At 35.7% G+C, this 17,022-nt stretch overlaps 1 protein-coding gene across 1 annotated transcript in view; it reads left to right on the forward strand.

Annotated features, from left to right (window-relative positions):
• Window positions 1-13,918, forward strand: part of LOC140158592 (uncharacterized) — a 44,598-nt gene extending 30,680 nt beyond the window's left edge. The window contains exons 12-15 of the mRNA XM_072181743.1: window positions 2,508-2,962; window positions 3,376-3,412; window positions 4,527-4,636; window positions 11,188-13,918. The gene's annotated coding sequence lies outside the window, so the exon portion shown is untranslated. The remainder of the gene's footprint in view (window positions 1-2,507; window positions 2,963-3,375; window positions 3,413-4,526; window positions 4,637-11,187) is intronic.
• The last annotated feature ends 3,104 nt before the right edge of the window (window positions 13,919-17,022 follow it).

Raw genomic sequence — 17,022 nt, forward strand, 5'->3', positions numbered from 1 at the left:
GCAAGTTAAGCCCCCCTAAATTTACATTTTTCGTCAGATTAATTGTTTTTGTTGTCACTGATGCTATATATAGGACAAATACAATGCATATCTAAGACATTGAGGTGATAATTTATTTACATTTCAAACAGCTCCCTCGCAAAGATGAAATTGATTGCAAATTCAACATTTTTAGGGGGCCCAAAGTCGATGTGGTCAACCTTCAAAACATCACTTTTATATGACTACTAGTCTTAAATTACAACTTTGCTCAATCCCAGTAATTTTATAGGTTGACTTCATATAAAATGACAAGCCCAAAGTTGACCATTTTCTTATGATTGCATACTGCAAATGTGCCGAATTCGGAAGGCTTAAAAGTCAAAATGTCTGACTTTAGCATACCTAACGTGGGTCTACTTTTCAGCGCAGTGGTAAAAGCCTAACATTTCCCGCCTATTAGGTGCTGATCAAACTATATAAACCTCGATCTAGTGAGTATGAGTTACCATCTTCGCAGCAAGTAGGTGATGGTTGAATTCAAGGTAGCTCATGTGTCGAGGTCAAAGGTCATATAGGGTTAAATTACTAACAACCTTTTCATGAATACTGGCAGGAGCCTCAGTGGCTAGAAAACTATACAGTCCATTTGCATCACAACATCCCTGTGATCTTAATGTTAAGTTCATTTTTCATCTTAATTACCGCGGTGGGCGTGATGTAGTGGTTCGCAAACCACCTTGTTCATTTGCAAGTTCATCAAGTTGCCACTTTGTGTTTGCCACAGGGTAAGGATAATCCAAACTCTCTGCAGCGTCCAACGTCAGCATGCAGAAACAAAAAGTTATTTTTCATCAAATCTTCTGATAAAATATGTGATGTGATCAAGCAAAATGAGTCTAATGTCAAGCAACATAAACTTTCATTTTTCGTTTCATGTGCCATTTGCAGAGCTTTTTTTTTTGAAGAAAACTCCATCACAATTGGACTTACGGTTCCACAGATATGGTTATTGAAAATTGCTATTAACGGCCCATGCATGCATCTGTGCATGTGACCTTTAGCATGAGAAGCCAGTCATTATGGCATGACTTGAGGTCAACAATTGAACATCATTTAGTATATTTCAGCAAGCTTATCCTGCGTTGTTAAATCACTTGATTTTTTTTTAATTACTGATTTAAATCAACTTTTAAGTTGTAAATACCTGGTAGGATTGTGCATATAACTAGCATTCCACTGATACTCTTTTGACATTAATGTGGGGTAAAGCAGTTCTTGGAATAAAATTTTTTTTTTTAAAGTCCGATTTAAATACAAATAATTCCAATTTTTATATTAAAAAAAAAAATCAAACAAATCAACAACCCTGAGCTTATCTCAATAGAAATTTCAAATCCACGACTTGTATGCCAGCTAAAAATTCCACAGAATATTTCTGGCTGTTCAATGTAAACACAATATATGCACCATTAAGGGATCTGGAATGCGCGTTTTGAGCGTTTCGACAGTATTATTTGTGGGACATGAGAGCACCTCAGACATATCGAATTGCATTCTGAATACGAAGAATGTCTTTCTGCTATCAAATAATTTTCAATATGAAATTCACGATATAATACAAATTTTATAACAAATTATTAAAATTTGATATTTTTCACATTTTTGATATTTAACAGTCCTCGAAGTAAATTTTATCAATCTAATGTAAAGCCAAGAATTTTCCGCGTTGCGGAAATTCCGCGAAAATCGCGGAATTCGGAAGTAAAGCGGAAAACGCTTTCTGAGAAAATTTTTTTTTAAAATAAGCAAAAATGACCTAGAAAAAAATAAAATGTAATTGAAAAGAAATAAATAAAATACTAAATGAAATGGGTCTTCAAAATTCATCAAAATAAAGTAAAATCCGTCATAGATTTACCGTATAACGCCTGTCCGACCTCCCATTGCAGCCATGATACCCAATCACCCATCCCAACTTTGCAACATCGCAATGATTCTTGTGAAATTTTATTATGTCAGAAATGTGCTAAAATTACAAAGCGGAATTTAGCAGTTGTAAAGCAGAAAATTCTTGGCTTTAATCTAATGACATATTCTTAAAGTGTATGTAGCTGGGAGGAAAAGCTGATGATCAATTGAAAATTTTGATCTTTCATATTGAAGATATGGATTTTTTTCCCCAAAAGACCTAATTTTTTTGGTGTTTTGGGAAAAAATCCATATTTTCAATACTGAAAGGTCAACATTTTCAATTGATCGTCGGCTTTTCATCCCACCTGCATACAATTTAAGTATAAATCATCAGATTTATAAAGTTTACTTCGAATACTTTTAAATATCAATATTTGCCATAAAATGTGTATTACATTGCGAATTTCAAAAATGAAAATTATTTGATATCAGAAGGACATTCTTCGTATTCAGAATGCAATTCGATATGTCTGATGTGCTCTAATGTCCCACAATAAATACTGTCCAAACGTTCATACCCCACCCCTTTGTTATTTTTTAAAATATAATTTCAGAATCTGCTAGTGAGAAAGTGAAGACTGATGATTCAGAAAGTTCTTGCTACCTCTATGTCAAGTGGTCCGCCTTGCTGAGTATCATGAAAGGAAATCGCAAAATGTCTATACCTCGCCTGGAAGAGTACTTTTTTAGGGCAATCTGTAAAGACAACTCAGTGGCTTTGATACATACGCCAAGGCTAAAGGATCAAATATGTATCTTCACTTCCGAACTTCAATCAAAGTTCAGCAAGATGCTTATTGGTTCTACCAAGAGTAACTTCTATCGCTGCTGCTACATGAAGTTGAGAGTCCACTCTGGGCATGCAAAGTTTTGGCTTCTGAATTTTCCACTCAAGAGCAGTTTCATCATGTTTTCCAGGAAAACAAACAACATGGACCACTACCAAATTTGACAGAAGTCAGGATTAAGAGGGATTTTGAAGCAGCATTTGAAACGTTGCCCCTTAGAGGTATGTATATTGTAATTGGTTACACATTGATGTTATCAGTTGAAGATTTCACATCACCAAATAATGTCTCTAAAGGCCTTCCATTTAAATTTGGTTAAAAGTTAACCAAAAATAAACGAATATCAAATATCAAAAAAAATTGGCAGATTTTATCAAAAATTTGTGCCAGGTAATGAATGTAGGCTTGATTCCTATCATCTGCCAAGATTTAAAAAGACTCTGTGTTCTTATTCGGATTTTTGAAATGCATTTCTCAAGACAGCCTGTTTTTAGGTGATATTATTACAAGTGGCGCTATTCTAAAAATTGACTGAACAAACTTGATAGTCTTCGCGGTCCAGTAGTTCGAAAATTCAATGGTCACCAATATATTTCTTTTGTTTGTTTACTTGCTTATTTGTTTTGTCTTTCAGAAAAATGTTTCTTTGAAAATATGAGTCGCTACGTAAGGTAGGTAGAACCATTTGAATAGAGCCCATTTTGTACACAAAGTATAGGGAAGTACACAAAGTATAGGGAAATAATTTGTGATACCTGAAGGATGTGAAGCCTACACATGTATGCGGAGTAAATGAGCCCAGTCAGGCGAGCCCTGTTCTGTGTGCCGATTGTGTGAGATTTAAATGTAAAACAACATAGATTTAGACAAAGTTTGCATAGCCAGTACGTGCTACACACAGATTTAAATACCAGTAATTTTACAGAGTGAGCATGCATATGCATGATTAACATGGTTAAGCTTATTGAAATTGTCAAACTTGACTGTGATCCTCATGCTGAGCTTACATGCTGTATAGTGTATAGCTGTACATGCATACATGCATAGCCAGTATGTGCTACACACAGATTTAAGGATACATAGTCTTGAATTCCATCCAACTTGTCCATGTTTTACATTTTTGCATATTTATGAAGTACATAAATGTATTCAACACTTCAGATATTCAATTTGCAAAATTTGTGCCTAAAAAGTGCTTTTAAAAATGATGTTGATCATAAAACATATAAAAAATATGTTGATCATAAGTAGCTGAGAGCATCAATTGTAGATGGGAGCATCAATTACTTATTTTAACTTCTCACACAAATTGCTCCTGAATATCTTATAATTTTACCTTCACTCATTCTACACATTCTAAATGTACAAGGGGTCAATCTCAAAACAGCTTGGTTGTTCCAATATGGAAAACCTCTTCTGGAAAGAAAACTTTCCTTTACAGATCATCATCTTCAGTTGCTTGGAACAAGCTTCCTCCCAATCTTCGTATCAATTTTAATTCAATGAGTTTGTATGGATTCAAAGTTTTTTGGTCTGTAAGTTTTTTGTAATAATTTGAGCTCAACATTGCTGCATTTTGTTTTGTATCATGTTTGGTTCTTTCATTTTGTATGATATATATTTCTTATTTTGTTATTATCATGTTCATGTATATATAATTATAATCAGGTCTTCCAGGGAGACCAGTACATTTGTATTTATGGAATTTCCTGAATAAATAATGAATAAATAAACAAGTCAATATCATTTTAGTAAAATGTGCCTATTTCATTGTTTTCTTTGAAGCATGGACAAGACCCAAGACAAGACCAGGGTAGAAAAAACACCCGATCCAGCACTGTTCTACCACCGCCTTCGAAAACCTATCAAGTTCAACATGAAAGAAGCTAAAAACGGTAAAAACTGTTTGTATTGGACATGCATATTTAAAATTTGCAAGGATGTATTAGTCGCTGGCGAAGTTATGTAATAATCGGATTAACTACCATAGCAATAGGTGAAAACAATTTTTGAATACCGCTGCACTGGTGCGTTCACGTGTTACCTCTGCATTGAACCATGTCATACTGAAACTCGCACATGTAAGATTAGTATCTTTGAAAAGACCGGTATTGTATTCAATCTACAATTGCAGACATCCACAGGTGATGGGTTCAACCGGCTTGTAGTGCAGTGCGATATATTCAAAATTGTTTTCACCTATTGCTATGGTAGTTAATCCGATTTATTACGTAACTTTGCCAGCATATTACACCTCATAAATTTTCATGGGCAAATCATGCCATATTAGTGGTCACTGACAAACAACACAACCTTATCTACATGACATCATCCGTATAGTCAAAGTTCAGTGTAATAAAACAAATACTACATGGTATATGTCGAGGAAATAGCTCTTTTCCCGTTGGTACTGGCTATGGGCCTTTCACCCGTCATCCTAAGGGTTCGGGTGATAGGCCCGTAGCCAGTACCGAGTCATAAAACTTTACACGCTTCCGCCCTCTAACCATGTAGCAGACGTGCCAACTTTGAAATCCAGATTTCCATACTCAGAAGACAAAAAATCTGTATTTTGCGCCCCCAAACCAAAGGTCAAATGGGGTTAAATTGCTATAAATCTTGTTAACACCATGGCAGGAGGCCCAGTGGTTTGAGAAATCACCCCCTATTTCCTCCACAACCAGGGTTAGGGCTTAAGTAAAACTATGGGGTCAACATGACCCCATAATTTGTGATTTTACAAAATTATGAGGTCAAATCCAAAATTATGGGGTCAACATGACCCCATAATTTGTGATTTTACAAAATTATGAGGTCAAATCCAAAATTATGGGGTCAACTTTAAAATTGTCGATTTAGAAAGAACATTATGCTACGCATGTTTACAAGTGAAGTTACATGTTGTATTTTGACACTGTTACACTGTACCTATTATATAATATTACTGTTATTTAGTGATTTGCTTACCTGTTTATGCCTACTTGTTAAGTATAGAGTAGATTAACCCTACCATGAGTATGTACCGTACATACATACATACATACATACAAAAGTACATTTAATGTAGCGCTGTTACATCAAGATCAAAGCACAGTATGAACCAGTGAAAAACGACAATAAGAGAAAATGACAAATATATATTATACAATTCAAGCAAAGACATTATTCATTTGGATACAAGTGTGTTTTTTTACCGTATAATTTTACATCAAACATACTGCACGGGAAAGCAACATTTTGTTAATTTTCTCTTTATTTTTAAGTATATACCAGATGCTCCTGAAGATTTTAAATATTGGGGGCCCAATGGCACCTGGCTCAAATTATTGCCCCATGGAACCTCCATAACCACAAAAATAAATAATATCATTGAATTATGAATTTGACCGATGCATATCGATCAATCGTGTAATATGATCTTGGCAGTGCTGTCGCGTGTTAGCTGAATTCGGCACCAAAAATAGAACTCAACTTTACACTAAAAAATTGCCAGATTGCTGAAAAACCCTGTTTATATGATTTGATGCATTAGAAATCGGCAGTTAATTTACTTAAATTTTGCGATCCCGAGTTTCGAAAGGCAAAACTGACTTGAAACAGAGATGAAAAAAATGCTGTCACAACTTCTGTCTCGTACCGGTACTAAAAGTATTTATCAAAATTGACTGGGTAAACAAAAGTAGTGCTGGGCTCACATATACTAAACCGGAAGTGTACCAATTGCGTGCGGGAGCTCTGAGACTGAGACTTTTTTCGACCCATATTGCGCTGGGTTTTGTACTACTTACTTCTTCACGGCGTTTCAGAATAAAAATGAAATATTCGTGCTGTCTATGTAATCAGGAAACTACAGAGGCGATAGTGTCCATTTAAATTTGTGATTACTTCTTCATGTTGATATTCAAACAGTGCTATAAAGTTGTCTTACCAAGGAATATGTTTGTATTAAAAGAAATAATTGTTTTACAACTTCCATGAACTAGCATTACTTTTATGCAAATCAGAAAATTGCAACAGATATTTTTCATTTCTCTCAGACTGAGCGGTATTGCCAGATTGTACGTACAGTTGGGCTACATTAATAGCCTCATTATAGTTTTATTGATACTGGCAAAATACTTGCTTGCATGTGCTTGTTGTTTTACTATAGCGTATAGAATATGTTACTGATACTTGGCCTTCACTTGGCTCTGCTGATGTAACATCAGTAACGCCCTCACTCAGGCTTGCTGGTTTAACGAGAATCCTTTAATCGGTGTAAATGAATAAGTGGAGCTAAAAGGCGCAAGGTACCATTCGAAGTAAATTATTATACATGTACCGTGCCAATTGGACTTTCTGAAGGGGGGTAAGATGAGCTGTAAATCTGTGTATATACTAGATTGAGAGACCTGATACTGCTAATAATATTTGGGTAAACGTGGAAGTTAACTTATAAAGAACGTCATTTATATTATGACACATTTAAAGCTAAAGACAAAAATGACATGTGAAAATGTTATTCTGATGAAATTTATTGTAACACAGGCATGATGACAAACTACAATTAGCCTTGCTTAATTTACATACAGCCAAAGGGTCCAATCATAACGCGCTGCTGTTTCAGAAGTAATGAATAAACAACAGTTGGTCGTTGAGCTATATCACGCATTGACCTGATGTGACCCCATGAAAGCAATCAATTTTGTTTGTAAATGAGATAGAGAGGATCGCACAGCGCATGCACATCATCAACATGGACAAACAAATGAGTTACGGACCGAGGAGAAACTGCAATCTTTATTCGGGGAGGGGTGACGTGATTCGTGATGCCCTCGTCCAGGCCCGGACGGAGGCATGTATTTTATTGCAAAAACGCAAATAAATGGAATATTTTTCTTCTTTAATATCTGTTCATAAATTGTAAAGGCCTACGGAAAAGAAAAACCAATAAACAGAATTTCCAAAATACAAAAACTAGGCCTACCCATCAAGCCCGGCCATGAACATTGCAGAGTAAATGAATATTTTATTTAGTTTATATTCACAGATTTTATTTCAACGTAATGTTTCCCAAATTCTAAAACTTAATTTTTGAATACTGATAATAATTCATTATTAAGTCACGATGCACGGAAAAAGGTAATAAAAACCAGGAACAAATTGCTTTAAACTATCAATGAATATTATAGTACCATTAAAAACATTGAAAGTGCGTGCTCCCAGATCGTCATTACCGCTATGTGTGTATAATGACGTCATGCCATTCATAAAATGAGTCGATCACGCGCTGCCCGGTGGATCATTAGCATGTACTAGTAATTTGATGTAATGTTTGAGATCGAAAGATGCCTATATATGAATATTGGACATGATATGTCGAATGCCTTGATATTTGGCTCGAATGTGCTTTAGGGTCGACAGAAACTATTGGGCGTGTTACTATTGCTATGGAGTGGATGAGTGACACATAAATCGACTCCGGCCGTTGAGGTTTCGCTTCATCGGTGGGTAATTCCCAGAGCATGTGTTTTCAATGGAACTTGACCGGAACAGAGGGTGGCGAGTTGTAAAACTTATAGGTTTCGAAGCAATGGGTACATGCATATTTTTTTCACAAAAGAATAGGCCTACATGTTTGGTATTGATGGTTAGAGGAAATATTGAATTTACATAAGAAACGGTTACTTTATCAAAAATTTGTTTCTGTTGGGAACAGGAGATTCTCAAAAATGGGGTACATGCATTTAGCCCATACCAAGCTATGCATGAAAATACGGCATGTTATTGGCCATGTCATGATGTGTCATGCATTGAAGGATGTCCATTTACTTGTTGTAATAAAATAGCATTGAATTGTTAGAAGATTTATGCACTTCTCACAACACACGCAAGTCATTATCATTGTCATCATGATATCAGGTAAATTACACGATTTGATCACGCTATAACATTTTCAAACAAAATAGATTAGCATTTCTTTGCCATAAAATGTTACCTTTTACTGTCAGATATATCCCTTTTATTTTTGAGCCGAACAACTACGGCAAAGCAAAGAAAATTGGAATTTACTACCAGCGCATATGTCGCTAATACGTACCACTCTTTTGGTCATGTTGTGGTACGACCCTTTGTTGTGTATATCACCGTCCCGCACGCCGTGACGTACTTTGAGTTATGAACATCGTCTATGCGTTCGACTAATAATTCCATCGTAATAATAAAGCGCTGAATCAGCCTTTAATTCAAAATCACGGATTTTGACGAAACTACAGAACTCAGAGTCTTGATTTTTGCAGGGTATATTGGTTTAATAAAGTACAATTTAATCGTGTAAAAAAAGGAATTTTAAAAATTCAGTGAGGGCGTCTTCCTCAGCAAATGTTATAATATGGCTTTAAGCCTGCCAGTTACAAATGTAAATATGTACATAATTAAAATTACTATAATATATAGTTAATCAAAACAGCTGAAGATAGTGCTCGATACTATTAGATAGTAGAGCTTGTAATAAAATACATAAAACAGCGTAATTATGTTATAACAGCATGATTTATTACTCGGAGTTTCACGCCTAAAAGCGGCGATCATCAGATAAATAGCTGAACACTGAACTGTAACTCCAAAACAAAACAAATAAATTCACAGCGTTGAAAGCGTCTGGCGTCTTCACTAGAAAAGTATGACAGCGCGCATGTTTAAAAGTTTCTTTAAAATGCGGAAGGCGCGGTAGGCGTAGCAACTACGCAAGTAATGAGGTGCGCAATTTATTTTTTCTTTGCGCGGCTTGGTGGTTTCCGACCGTGTCGGCATTTTGAGATGAGTTCGGTTTTATTATTGAGGGTGTTAGGCCCTTTCGCACGCAGTATTTCTAATTTCTCTTCAATGCATAGGTTGCATTGTCCTGAGTCACGCCTGTGTGTGTTTGATTCTTTCAAGATTTCCCAGTGGATAGAGTAGTTACTTCCTTTTCTTTTAAGTTGCCATACATATTTTGAGAGTTCTGTTTCCTTCTCATATTTGTCATGTTTGAATGATTTGGTGTGGTTGTTGAACCTCTGTTTAAAGGTTCCACCTGAAAGTCCTATATAAGATTTAGATTCTGTATTCGAAGTTACACTGGCTTTATATACTAAGGCACTTGTCATGCACTTTCCACGGAGGGGACAGGTTTCTTTGACTCTACAGTTGCAACTTTTTGTTGATGGCACTTGGTTGGCTTTTTGGTGATTTGTGAGTTGTGGGATTTGATGATTGATTTCATATTTTTCATACAACTGTAGCTGATTTTCACAGTGTTCCTGTTAAATATTTTGTTGAGTTTGTGTCCACGCGGGATGTTAACCTTAACCTCAACACCGGTATACATCAAGCCTACAGAAAACCCAACGACCATCCAGTCTACATCAATACCCAATCCAACCATCCACCTCACGTCATCAACCACATCCCTATCGCCATTGGGAAAAGAATCTCCACACTTTCGTCCAACCACGGCGTCTTCAAGAAAGCCGCCCGGATACGATGAAGCTCTGAAATCAAGTGATCACGCTGAATCCATTCAATACACCACCAAGGAGAATGATACAAGACCATCAGCAAAGAAGAAACGACGCCGCACCAGAAAAGTCATCTGGTTTAACCCTCCGCACAACAAAGCCGTGAAATCAAATGTAGGGAATACGTTCATCAAGCTTCTGGCCAAGCACTTCCCGCGTGGACACAAACTCAACTTTTCTAGTGAAGACGCGTACGCTTTCAACGCTGTGAATTTATTTGTTTTGTTTTGGAGTTACAGTTCAGTGTTCAGCTATTTATCTGATGATCGCCGTTTTAGGCGTGAAACTCCGAGTAATAAATCATGCTGTTATAACATAATTACGCTGTTTTATGTATTTTAATTAAAATTACTATATATTTTTGCACGAACAAAACTCAAAATAATGCCAAACTTTCACTTTTAAGTCTTTCATCTTCATTATAATTGACTTAACAAACACATGTAAACAATTCATATGCCAACCACCACTAATCTAATGACATTCATATTTTGTTATGGATATGACTGATGCACATAAACTTATTTACATAATAATGTCAACGTAATAACTACTGTGTTATGATGGTGCTTTTATGTTATCTCGATCTTTATAAGATTCTTTTTCCAGTATTATTAAAATTACAAAACTACATTGCATGTGTCTGTAGTAATTATTTGTGTTTCTTTTGAACCACCCTTTTGACAACAATTGCCTATCAAGAATTATGCAGTGTGTTTTTACTACATGCCCTACTTGTCATTTGACAAACGTACAAACGTGCTTATTATGAACAATCCCATTTCAGTTCGAATAAAATAACTACACCTTTATCTTGGCACTTCCTCAGTGGCTCGCCCTATTCCTTTTTAAAGGAATTTTTATTGCGTAGTGTTCAAATCTGAATTTCATTCTCCTTTATTCCCTAGCTGTAGATGGTCTCTCCAGTGACTCAGAAGAAACAGAAACAGCTTCAGAAGTATCGGAAACATCACTTGCTAATCTCGAAACATCGTCAGATGCTGACAGTGATGATGAGGAGGAGGAGATAAAGACGAGAATGGAATGGTTACATTGCGATGTCTGCGAGTGCAATTTCAAGAATCCAGTCCAGTTACTGCTTCATTCCAAGTGGCACCAGTATTTCTGTTGTTACTGTGGTATTGCATTTCTAAGTCAGACTAGTGTGAAATTACATCTGAAGACACATCACAATGCTGCAAAACAGTGCAAGTGCCAGGCAAACCAGGGTAAATGGATGAAATTGAAGCTTGCAAAAATGAAGCTACACATATGTCCTTGGTGCAATAAGCATTATGGTGGAATGGAGGACATCAAGCATCATTATACATGTGCAACATACTTAACAATCAACAGGATATACTGTTGTTTGTGTTACAAAGGATTTACATCTCATTCCATGCTTACTTGGCACAAGAAAGTCTCCCATCCAAAGTTTATTTCCTGCTTCAAGTGCAAATACTGCCAACGTTACATAAATGACTTCAGGAGGATGAAGAGGCATGTTCATAGACATGAAAAGAAATACAAGAGATTTTGGATGACAGCAGGATTAGTTAGCAATAACAATGTAATTCCAGTAAGATTTGATATTCACACAAGTCACCCATTCAAGGGGTATGTGTTATTGCAAATGTACCACTAATCAGGGTATGGAAAAATCAAAATACCCCAGGAAACATTGAGGATTTACAGGTGGGAATACACATATGACCATCCACCACGAAGTGGTAGTAAAGTCGGCTCTAGATCATTTTCTATTTATTGCAGATTTTGAAAGAGTTCACTTTCAGCTTCAAAATGACACCTCAACCAGCTTCATCTGACATCTGGAAGTGAAGTTGTAGTTCATCAAAGGTCAAATTCCTAGTATATTCAACATTGATCCAATTACTGTTTTTGATTGCATCTCAAAATGGAAAATGCCGACTTTACGACCAGTTTGTGGTGGATGGGCACATATTCCATAAGGTTTCAACTGTTTCAACTGCAAAACTTTTACCCATTGATAGAAAAATTAAATTAGAACTTAAAAGTGAGTATTTCCTGATCTTAGCATCCTCATTTAATGACATATTTCAGTAGATATCCACTTATTCCCAAGATTTAAGTTGATTCCAATTTTGCATTTGCAAGTTATGCATGATTATGTGTATTACACTGCTCCATGGACAATGTGTTGTAATTTCGTTCTGGTATACCAGAACCAGTTCTGGTATACCAGAACGAAATTTAAATTTCGCGATATCTTTGCTAAGCGAATTAATCTGCAAGAAATTTTTTGTACATAAAACCATTATGTAGCCAGAGGTTTGTTTTAAGAAAAGTGGGGGATTATGCTGTGGATCACGAAATGCTCTTTAAATCTGAGTTTGATTTCTATTTCTTGAAGTACCGTATTCGTTCCATTAACAACCCAGGGTGCTTAACAAAGTCATTTTGGATGGGCACTTATTTTTACATTGTTAAACATAATTGAATGCATAAAAAATGGCCCAAATTATTCATCCATCATCATCAGTATGTCTTGTGTTTCAGGTCATGATCCAGATTTGCATGGGCAGTTTGGGTGGGCGCTTATAGATGCATGGGCGGTTATTAATGCAATGAAATATGTTATTAGTTAAAGGGGTATTTTGTGATCCACAGCCTCATCGCCCGAACTTACTCAAAAAATGTTGAGATTTTTATGCCATCAGAAACCTAGGAGCACATCATGATTGTGTGCATATAAGTATTCTTGCATATTTGGTAGTTTTTCAAAGATTACGTCAAATTTGTATTTTCGGGCTGTCAACAGCCCAAAATTACAACACAATAGCATGGGGTGCTGTAATACATGTAATTATGCGTAACTCGCAAATTCAATATGCAAATCAACTAAAATTTTGGAAATAAGCTTTTTTTGTGGATATCTTTTGAGCCATGCTCTAAAACCAGGAAGCTAAAATCACAAAATGCCCCTTTAAGGAAGGAGATTATCTGAGAATATGAAAAGAACTCAAATTATGAGAACAAGAACTAATAGGGAATGTAAACCAACCTACTGAACTTAATGATACCACTAGAATTAAGGAAGGTTGGGGTTAGCAGGTAATTTCTTCCTTCACCAGTAGTTCAGAATCAAACATCCATAAAATAATACATAGATTTGAATGTTCCATGCCTGTGCCTTCTAAACATACTTGAATTCAGCTGATGCCGGTGCAGCATTCACACACTAGTGACGACATTGCTCATCTGATCGGAAATAAATTGGAAAGCCGTTTCTTGAGTCAATCATGCTTTTTATGATGAGCATAATTGCTTACATATAGATGCTGTATTTATTGAGTTATCGTGTACCTAAATCGTCATTTTACAGAGAAAATGAACATTGAAATAAAGGCCGTTGAAAGTTTAAAGTCGTCACATTTTGCACTTTGATCGAAGCTTACAGGAGAATGCGGCAGTTCTCGTTTTTCTACCTTACATTATGTGAACATTGGGTAAATCCACAGCCCCTTGAGAAGTTTGGGTGAGATCTATTCATATCTTGATGTTTAAATCGGGGGAAAGAACTTGAAAAAATAGGTTTTTGTGAAATCAGTGCTTCCGTGGTGTTTCCATAAGATGCGCCACGCATGCAGATAAGCGTCACGTGTGTGTAGTGTATCTGTGCGTTACCAAATTGAGTAATACGCATCGTTATGCGTTGTTGCGCTCGTGTACCCTGCTGGTACAACAAAGATTTTCTTTCCTTTTCAATTTCAAACACGAATGGAATAGTGAAATAAAATCCTTAAAATATTGCAGTTGGAGTTTATAAATCTGGATTTTCATTCCTTGTATTTATAAAAAACATAACAAAGTACAAACATATAAAAAAACTCAATTTCGCGAAAGAAACAATGTCTAGAGTACACAGCCGTGTTAAGGAGGAAAAGGGATGTAAAAAACTCTACAGTACAATGTTTTTCTGAGTGTTTTACAGGTGGAATTCAAGTGCATTGATATTCATTTATCATGTTAGTTAAAAATTGGTTTAAAATCAGTTACTATTTAGCTGGAAATGCACTCAAGAAGTTAAACTTTGTTGGTTTCAATTCCATCTTCTGAACAGAATACTATGTACAAATACTCTTCTGGTAAAATTGGTAGATGTGATAATAGCATATGAGTCTGATGCCCTCAGATGGGGTGTTTGGTACCAGTTGGGGGAAACAAAGCTGCACTGCTACCAGGGATAGTTGACATCATGGGCTACACAAAAATGCATGACCAAAAAGGTCAAAGGTCACATTTTTGTCTCTGTGGGGGTCAGAAACATCAATTTGCTCAGATTTTGCCAAAAGAGTTGTCAAATTGTTTGTTTTGATAAAGCAATTTTAGATAGGTCAAACTATACATTTTCTGAATCCTTGTCACTAGAGGAATACATTGGAATGGTTTTAAACACAATTTGAGCAACTTTGAAATTTTACTTTGTGTAAAGTCTGATGACCTTTTCCCGTCAAAAGCTACTCTGGTTTAATTACTATCAGGCATTTTGTGTAGCCCATGAAAAATGAAGTCAACTACCTATAGTAAAAGTGCAGCTTTGTCCCCCCCAAGTGGTACCGTCCAACCCCCCGAGCTCACACACTATGTACTTTTTGTAGTGAGGTTGAAGAAAGTACAGGGTGTCCCAAAAAAATTAACGGGCGAATGAATTTGGACGTAAGTCGAGAAATAGACATCAGAATGCAAAATGCTAAACATCAGCGTGTAGCCCATCTGATTCTGCATGTTATACGCCAATTTTACTGGAATCGGTTGACTAATTGTACATGATTGTATCTTGCTTCATAATATCTGTAAGACCATTCACAATTTATTATGATATTGTACAGGGTGAGTCAAAATAAGTGCTATTTTAAAAACCGAGTTGAACCTTTTAGGATTTAAAACATTTTATAAATAACATATCCATTAGTGATCTTGTGTGAAAAAATCATGGAATTAGCATTTAAAGTTTTGTTTTTATGACACATTTTATAGCAATACCCAATTTTAAAGTTTGTCCAAGGGACATCTAAAATTTGAATGTCAGCCTACTCTGTGTAAGGTAGATTTGTAACCACTGCCATTTTCTTAACCTCATTGGCATTGAAATAAAATGAAGCACCCAAAGTGTCATTGCCCTTGATCTTGTTTAAGGAGAAGAAACATTATTTGTTGTTATTTTCATTTTCCCTTTACTTTAAAGATGTTTATTCGCTATCAAAAACATAAAAATATGTAAGTGGGTTTTTCAAATATTGAAATGAAATGAGGCAAATTGAAGTGGAGTGAATTACAAAATATCCAGAAAGTTAGACAAAATTGGGATTAAAAAACTGGAGTTGGAGTCCAGTGAGGTATGAAGGACTTAAAGTAATGTTAGAAAGTTTGAACAGAAAAAAAGAAAGAAATTAAAATAACGCAAAAAGTTCAAAATTCAAAATACATGGTACCTCGTGGACAAATAATGAAATTGGGTATCGCAGCAAAAGGACTCATAAAATTAAACGGTAGTAGCGAGTCACTTCATTTTTTCACAGAAGGTGACTATTGAGTGTGGCATTTATAAAAACTTTTAATAATGGGAAAGTTCAACTTGGTTCTTACATAAATATCAATTATTTGCTCTATTGCACTTTCTTTTACTCACCCTGTATGTTGTCAAGACATTCTGATGTACAAGTATTATGTATTTGTACATCAATTTGGTAAGCGTCTGGAAGAACATAGGGCAGAGGCAGATAAGGCGTGTGTTAACGTTCGTACCAGAGCAAACAGAAAAGCATCTCAATCAGCTACCAATAAATCAGCCATCACAGATCATGTTCTAGAAAAAGACCACATCATTGACTGGGAGGAGGCTAAGATTTTAGGCAAAGAGGCAGACAGATACAAACGATGGATTAAAGAGGCAGTGAAAATCAGACAGCAGGGCACCACCATGAACAGAGGCGAGGGGCAATACAACATAACTCACGTATTTGACGATCTCCTGAAGAAACCAACTGGCAACCAAGTTGCTAAGCAACAACGAGTTGTACACAGAAGGTCGTCACAACAACATCAGTGTTGATAAAGGAATCTGACAGATTCCGAAACGTCCACAGTAAGTGCAGTATTATTGGACTAGAACTATGAAATTCGTCTTTATTTTCAATAACAGTCCTGAAGAACATGTTCAGTAATATTATGTATTGTATGTGCAAATGTTGAAAAAAGATGGAAAATAAAATTTGAATGATTAAAAAAAACTGTATATGACTTATTTAATTTCAACTTATGAACTTGAGTGCTCAAGTGCTCACCCAATCGAAGTCAACAATCTATGGAAAAGGCTATTCTGAACATGTATCGGTCTTGTTGTGCAAAAGAAATGATACCCAGTTACTATCTGCAAGCATAAGATATCAATTAAATTATTTGAACAAAAAAAAAAGCAATTTAATCACTTTCAGAAATAAATCTGTAATGATTTCCACATAGATTTTGGCCACCTTTTTAATCAAAATTCACCTTTCTTTTCAGACCGTTTCAGACCTACCAAATCTGTTTTCACTTTAACTAACACATCTTAACAACCAACAATCACACTTTAATCAAATACAATGTATTTTGTAGCCAAGATTTAAGAGTATAACCATGGGTAATTTCAATATCCTGCCATGTAAGATAACAGAGATGTGATGATAGGTACATGTAGAACTTTTTGAATGACTCTCATA

This window comes from Amphiura filiformis, chromosome 8 (assembly GCF_039555335.1).
Source record: "Amphiura filiformis chromosome 8, Afil_fr2py, whole genome shotgun sequence".
Classification (NCBI taxonomy): Eukaryota; Metazoa; Echinodermata; class Ophiuroidea; order Amphilepidida; family Amphiuridae; genus Amphiura; species Amphiura filiformis.